At 45.4% G+C, this 7744-nt stretch overlaps 1 long non-coding RNA gene across 1 annotated transcript in view; it reads left to right on the forward strand.

Moving 5' to 3' along the window:
• Positions 1-7450, forward strand: part of LOC130308987 (uncharacterized) — a 50566-nt gene extending 43116 nt beyond the window's left edge. Inside the window, exon 3 of the long non-coding RNA XR_008857744.1 lies at positions 7369-7450. This is a non-coding gene — a long non-coding RNA (uncharacterized LOC130308987). The remainder of the gene's footprint in view (positions 1-7368) is intronic.
• The last annotated feature ends 294 nt before the right edge of the window (positions 7451-7744 follow it).

Genomic DNA, 7744 nt, shown 5'->3' on the forward strand with positions numbered 1-7744 from the left:
ATTTCTATATGTGAGGACACATATTACACTGCAGGGGCTGGGGATGATTTCTATATGTGAGGAGACATATTACACTGCAGGGGCTGGGATGATTTCTATATGTGAGGAGACATATTACACTGCAGGGGCTGGGGATGATTTCTATATGTGAGGAGACATATTACACTGCACGGGCTGGGGATGATTTCTATATGTGAGGAGACATATTACACTGCACGGGCTGGGGATGATTTCTATATGTGAGGAGACATACTGCACTGCACGGGCTGGGGATGATTTCTATATGTGAGGAGACATACTGCACTGCACGGGCTGGGGATGATTTCTATATGTGAGGGGATATATTACACTGCAGGGGCTGGGGATGATTTCTATATGTGAGGAGACATATTACACTGCAGGGGCTGGGGATTATTTCTATATGTGAGGAGACATACTGCACTGCACGGGCTGGGGATGATTTCTATATGTGAGGGGACATATTACACTGCAGGGGCTGGGGATGATTTCTATATGTGAGGAGACATATTACACTGCACAGGCTGGGGATGATTTCTATATGTGAGGAGACATATTACACTGCAGGGGCTGGGGATGATTTCTATATGTGAGGAGACATACTGCACTGCACGGGCTGGGGATGATTTCTATATGTGAGGGGACATATTACACTGCAGGGGCTGGTGATGATTTCTATATGTTAGGAGACATATTACACTGCACGGGCTGGGGATGATTTCTATATGTGAGGATGCATATTACACTGCAGGGGCTGTTGATGATTTCTATATGTGAGGAGACATATTACACTGCAGGGGCTGGGGATGATTTCTATATGTGAGGAGACATATTACACTGCAGGGGCTGGGGATAATTTCTATATGTGAGGAGACATACTGCACTGCAGGGGCTGGGGACGATTTCTATATGTGAGGAGACATACTGCACTGCAGGGGCTGGGGAGGATTTCTATATGTGAGGAGACATACTGCACTGCAGGGACTGGGGATGATTTCTATATGTGAGGAGACATATTACACTGCAGGGGCTGGGGATGATTTCTATATGTGAGGAGACATATTACACTGCAGGGGCTGGGGATGATTTCTATATGTGAGGAGACATATTACACTGCACGGGCTGGGGATGATTTCTATATGTGATGAGACATATTACACTGCACGGGCTGGGGATGATTTCTATATGTGAGGAGACATATTACACTGCAGGGGCTGGGGACGATCTCTATATGTGAGGAGACATATTACACTGCAGGGGCTGGGGATGATTTCAATATGTGAGGAGACATACTGCACTGCAGGGACTGGGGATGATTTCTATATGTGAGGAGACATGCTGCACTGCACGGGCTGGGGATGATTTCTATATGTGAGGAGACATATTACACTGCAGGGGCTGGGGATGATTTCTATATGTGAGGAGACATATTACACTGCAGGGGCTGGGGATGATTTCTATATGTGAGGAGACATATTACACTGCAGGGGCTGGGGATGATTTCTATATGTGAGGAGACATATTACACTGCAGGGGCTGGGGATGATTTCTATATGTGAGGAGACATATTACACTGCACGGGCTGGTGATGATTTCAATATGTGAGGAGACATATTACACTGCAGGGGCTGGGGATGATTTCTATATGTGAGGAGACATATTACACTGCAGTGGCTGGGGATGATTTCTATATGTGAGGAGACATATTACACTGCAGGGGCTGGGGATGATTTCTATATGTGAGGAGACATATTACACTGCAGGGGCTGAGGATGATTTCTATATGTGAGGGGACATATTACACTGCAGGGGCTGGGGATGATATCTATATGTGAGGAGACATATTACACTGCAGGGGCTGGGGATGATTTCTATATGTGAGGAGACATATTACACTGCAGGGGCTGGGGATGATTTCTATATGTGAGGAGACATATTACACTGCAGAGGCAGGGGATGATTTCTATATGTGAGGAGACATATTAAACTGCAGGGGCTGGGGATGATTTCTATATGTGAGGAGACATATTACACTGCAGGGGCTGGGGATGATTTCTATATGTGAGGAGACATATTACACTGCAGGGGCTGGGGATGATTTCTATATGTGAGGAGACATATTACGCTGCACGGGCTGGGGATGATTTCTATATGTGAGGAGACATATTACGCTGCACGGGCTGGGGATGATTTCTATATGTGAGGAGACATATTACACTGCAGGGACTGGGGATGATTTCTATATGTGAGGAGACATATTACACTGCACGGGCTGGGGATGATTTCTATATGTGAGGAGACATATTACACTGCACGGGCTGTGGATGATTTCTATATGTGAGGAGACATATTACACTGCAGGGGCTGGGGATGATTTCTATATGTGAGGAGACATACTGCACTGCACTGCAGGGGATGATTTCTATATGTGAGGAGACATACTGCACTGCAGGGGCTGGGGATGATTTCTATTTGTGAGGAGACATATTACACTGTAGGGGCTGGGGATGATTTCTATATGTGAGGAGACATATTACACTGCAGGGGCTGGGGATGATTTCTATATGTGAGGAGACATATTACACTGCAGGGGCTGGGGATGATTTCTATATGTGAGGAGACATATTACACTGCAGGGGCTGGGGATGATTTCTATATGTGAGGAGACATATTACACTGCAGGGGCTGGGGATGATTTCTATATGTGAGGAGACATATTACACTGCAGGAGCTGGGGATGATTTCTATATGGGGATATGATAAACGTATATAAGTATATTAATGGCCCATACAAAAAATATGGAGAAAAACTGTTCCAGGTTAAACCCCCCCAAAGGACGAGGGGGCACTCCCTCCGTCTGGAGAAAAAAAAGTTTAGTCTCAAGGGGCGACACGCCTTCTTTACCGTGAGGACTGTGAATTTATGGAACGGTCTACCTCAGGAACTGGTCACAGCAGGAACAATTAACAGCTTTAAAACAGGATTAGATACATTCCTGGAACAAAATAAGATTAATGCTTATGAAGAAATATAAAATCTCATCCCTTCCCCAATATCGCGCCACACCCCTACCCCTTAATTCCCTGGTTGAACTTGATGGACATATGTCTTTTTTCGACCGTACTAACTATGTATTTATGTAACTATGTAACTATGTGAGGAGACATATTACACTGCAGGAGCTGGGGATGATTTCTATATGTGAGGAGACATATTACACTGCACGGGCTGGGGATGATTTCTATATGTGAGGAGACATACTGCACTGCAGGGGCTGGGGATGATTTCTATATGTGAGGAGACATATTACACTGCAGGGGCTGGGGATGATTTCTATATGTGAGGAGACATATTACGCTGCACGGGCTGGGGATGATTTCTATATGTGAGGAGACATATTACGCTGCACGGGCTGGGGATGATTTCTATATGTGAGGAGACATATTACACTGCAGGGACTGGGGATGATTTCTATATGTGAGGAGACATATTACACTGCACGGGCTGGGGATGATTTCTATATGTGAGGAGACATATTACACTGCACGGGCTGTGGATGATTTCTATATGTGAGGAGACATATTACACTGCAGGGGCTGGGGATGATTTCTATATGTGAGGAGACATACTGCACTGCACTGCAGGGGATGATTTCTATATGTGAGGAGACATACTGCACTGCAGGGGCTGGGGATGATTTCTATTTGTGAGGAGACATATTACACTGTAGGGGCTGGGGATGATTTCTATATGTGAGGAGACATATTACACTGCAGGGGCTGGGGATGATTTCTATATGTGAGGAGACATATTACACTGCAGGGGCTGGGGATGATTTCTATATGTGAGGAGACATATTACACTGCAGGGGCTGGGGATGATTTCTATATGTGAGGAGACATATTACACTGCAGGGGCTGGGGATGATTTCTATATGTGAGGAGACATATTACACTGCAGGAGCTGGGGATGATTTCTATATGGGGATATGATAAACGTATATAAGTATATTAATGGCCCATACAAAAAATATGGAGAAAAACTGTTCCAGGTTAAACCCCCCCAAAGGACGAGGGGGCACTCCCTCCGTCTGGAGAAAAAAAAGTTTAGTCTCAAGGGGCGACACGCCTTCTTTACCGTGAGGACTGTGAATTTATGGAACGGTCTACCTCAGGAACTGGTCACAGCAGGAACAATTAACAGCTTTAAAACAGGATTAGATACATTCCTGGAACAAAATAAGATTAATGCTTATGAAGAAATATAAAATCTCATCCCTTCCCCAATATCGCGCCACACCCCTACCCCTTAATTCCCTGGTTGAACTTGATGGACATATGTCTTTTTTCGACCGTACTAACTATGTAACTATGTAACTATGTAACTATGTGAGGAGACATATTACACTGCAGGAGCTGGGGATGATTTCTATATGTGAGGAGACATATTACACTGCACGGGCTGGGGATGATTTCTATATGTGAGGAGACATACTGCACTGCAGGGGCTGGGGATGATTTCTATATATGAGGAGACATATTACACTGCAGGGGCTGGGGATGATTTCTATATGTGAGGAGACATACTGCACTGCAGGGGCTGGGGATGATTTCTATATGTGAGGAGACATACTGCACTGCAGGGGCTGGGGATGATTTCTATATGTGAGGAGACATATTACACTGCAGGGACTGGGGATGATTTCTATATGTGAGGAGACATATTACACTGCACGGGCTGGGGATGATTTCTATATGTGAGGAGACATATTACACTGCACGGGCTGTGGATGATTTCTATATGTGAGGAGACATATTACACTGCAGGGGCTGGGGATGATTTCTATATGTGAGGAGACATACTGCACTGCACTGCAGGGGATGATTTCTATATGTGAGGAGACATACTGCACTGCAGGGGCTGGGGATGATTTCTATTTGTGAGGAGACATATTACACTGTAGGGGCTGGGGATGATTTCTATATGTGAGGAGACATATTACACTGCAGGGGCTGGGGATGATTTCTATATGTGAGGAGACATATTACACTGCAGGGGCTGGGGATGATTTCTATATGTGAGGAGACATATTACACTGCAGGGGCTGGGGATGATTTCTATATGTGAGGAGACATATTACACTGCAGGGGCTGGGGATGATTTCTATATGTGAGGAGACATATTACACTGCAGGAGCTGGGGATGATTTCTATATGGGGATATGATAAACGTATATAAGTATATTAATGGCCCATACAAAAAATATGGAGAAAAACTGTTCCAGGTTAAACCCCCCCAAAGGACGAGGGGGCACTCCCTCCGTCTGGAGAAAAAAAAGTTTAGTCTCAAGGGGCGACACGCCTTCTTTACCGTGAGGACTGTGAATTTATGGAACGGTCTACCTCAGGAACTGGTCACAGCAGGAACAATTAACAGCTTTAAAACAGGATTAGATACATTCCTGGAACAAAATAAGATTAATGCTTATGAAGAAATATAAAATCTCATCCCTTCCCCAATATCGCGCCACACCCCTACCCCTTAATTCCCTGGTTGAACTTGATGGACATATGTCTTTTTTCGACCGTACTAACTATGTAACTATGTAACTATGTAACTATGTGAGGAGACATATTACACTGCAGGAGCTGGGGATGATTTCTATATGTGAGGAGACATATTACACTGCACGGGCTGGGGATGATTTCTATATGTGAGGAGACATACTGCACTGCAGGGGCTGGGGATGATTTCTATATGTGAGGAGACATATTACACTGCACGGGCTGGGGATGATTTCTATATGTGAGGAGACATACTGCACTGCCGGGGCTGGGGATGATTTCTATATGTGAGGAGACATATTGCACTGCAGGGGCTGGGGATGATTTCTATATGTGAGGAGACATATTACACTGCACGGGCTGGGGATGATTTCTATATGTGAGGAGACATATTACACTGCACGGGCTGGGGATGATTTCTATATGTGAGGAGACATATTACACTGCAGGGGCTGGGGATGATTTCTATATGTGAGGAGACATATTACACTGCAGGGGCTGGGGATGATTTCTATATGTGAGGAGACATATTACACTGCACGGGCTGGGGATGATTTCTATATGTGAGGAGACATATTACACTGTAGGGGCTGGGGATGATTTCTATATGTGAGGAGACATATTACACTGTAGGGGCTGGGGATGATTTCTATATGTGAGGAGACATATTACACTGTAGGGGCTGGTGGTGTATAGATTACAGGGAATAAATATCATACTGAGATTATTTCTATGTGTGAGGGGGGGACTCCTGAATGACATGCTGGGAGTTGTAGTCCCTGTTATGTGTGTGTATGCTAGTCTTTCTCAACAAGGGAACGCTGGTAGTAGTAGTTTTGCAACTTCTGGAGGCACCCTGGTTGGGAAACACTGGTGTAACATGATGTGTATGCTTAATAGGCTAGAACAGTGTTTCCAAAACAGTGTGCCTCCAGCTGTTGCAAATATACAACTCCCAGCATTCCCAAAGTCTGTCAGGGCATGCTGGAAGTTGTAATTTTGCAATAGCTGGAGGCACACTGGTTTGGAAATACTAGCATACACACATAATAGGGACTACAACTCCCAGCATGTCATTCAGGAGTCCCCCCCTCACACATATAAATCATCCCCAGTATGATATTTATTCCCCTGCAGTCTGCACATTCCCAGACCGTTATTATGTCTCCTCACACACGTCCTCCCTCCCTCCCTTCCCCCCCCCCCCCAATGCAAACTTGAAACCTCCCCATGATAAGTTAGGTCCTGTGTAGACAGAGCTGGGGGGGAGGAGCTGTGTACGTCCTCATTCTCCCCCTCACACTTCTCCTGGCTTACAGCATGGCACCCACGTGACCAGGCTCAAGCAGGAGTGCTGTGATTGGTTCAATGTGTGAGTGCTGTGATTGGTTCAATGCATGAGTGCTGTGATTGGTTCAGTGTGTGAGTGCTGTAATTGGTGAGCACTCACATATTGAGAACTATGAGGAAAGGAATGACGAGCTGACCACAGGCTGTAGAAGAAGTGTAGGTCGAGATGCTGGATTATGAAGCTTCCTGTCTAGAGAGAAATCACTGAAAAAGGTACTTTCCGTTCCAGATGGGTTATGTGAGTATATTACAAAGTTATATAACTTTTTAAACTGTTGCTAACTGTATAGAATTTTTCACCATTGGACTACTCCTTTAATCTCAGGCTAGGGGCACTGAAGATCCGGCAGGGAAGTGTGGGAGGTGCAGGGACTTTATAATGTAGTGTCAGGTGCAAACAACTTATTTTGGGCGCACTGGCCCTTTAAATTTCAGAGCTCGGGCGCGCGCGCGCCATAGGAGACGGGGACGCCCCGCCGGAGCTGAGACACAGAGGAGGAGGCAGCAGCTGAACGTGGTGAGTGACGGGCTGGGTTTCGCATGCGGGCGCTTCCCGCGTCAGACGGGGACACAGGGACACTGCGCTGACGGCCGGAGCGCAGAGTGTAACACAAACTCCATTACATCCGGGAAACCTTGTTCTCTGTAATATAAAGAATTGAATTTATTTAGATTATGTTATGGAGACAAGCAATAGCAATCTAGAAAACAACAAGTATGTGCTGTAGAGGCAAAATGAGTCACACTAGGCAGACTCTGTGTAAGATCATAAATTCCCTGTAAATGAATACATGGCCTCTAATCTCAATCT

Source organism: Hyla sarda, chromosome 1 (assembly GCF_029499605.1).
Source record: "Hyla sarda isolate aHylSar1 chromosome 1, aHylSar1.hap1, whole genome shotgun sequence".
Lineage (NCBI taxonomy): Eukaryota > Metazoa > Chordata > Amphibia > Anura > Hylidae > Hyla > Hyla sarda.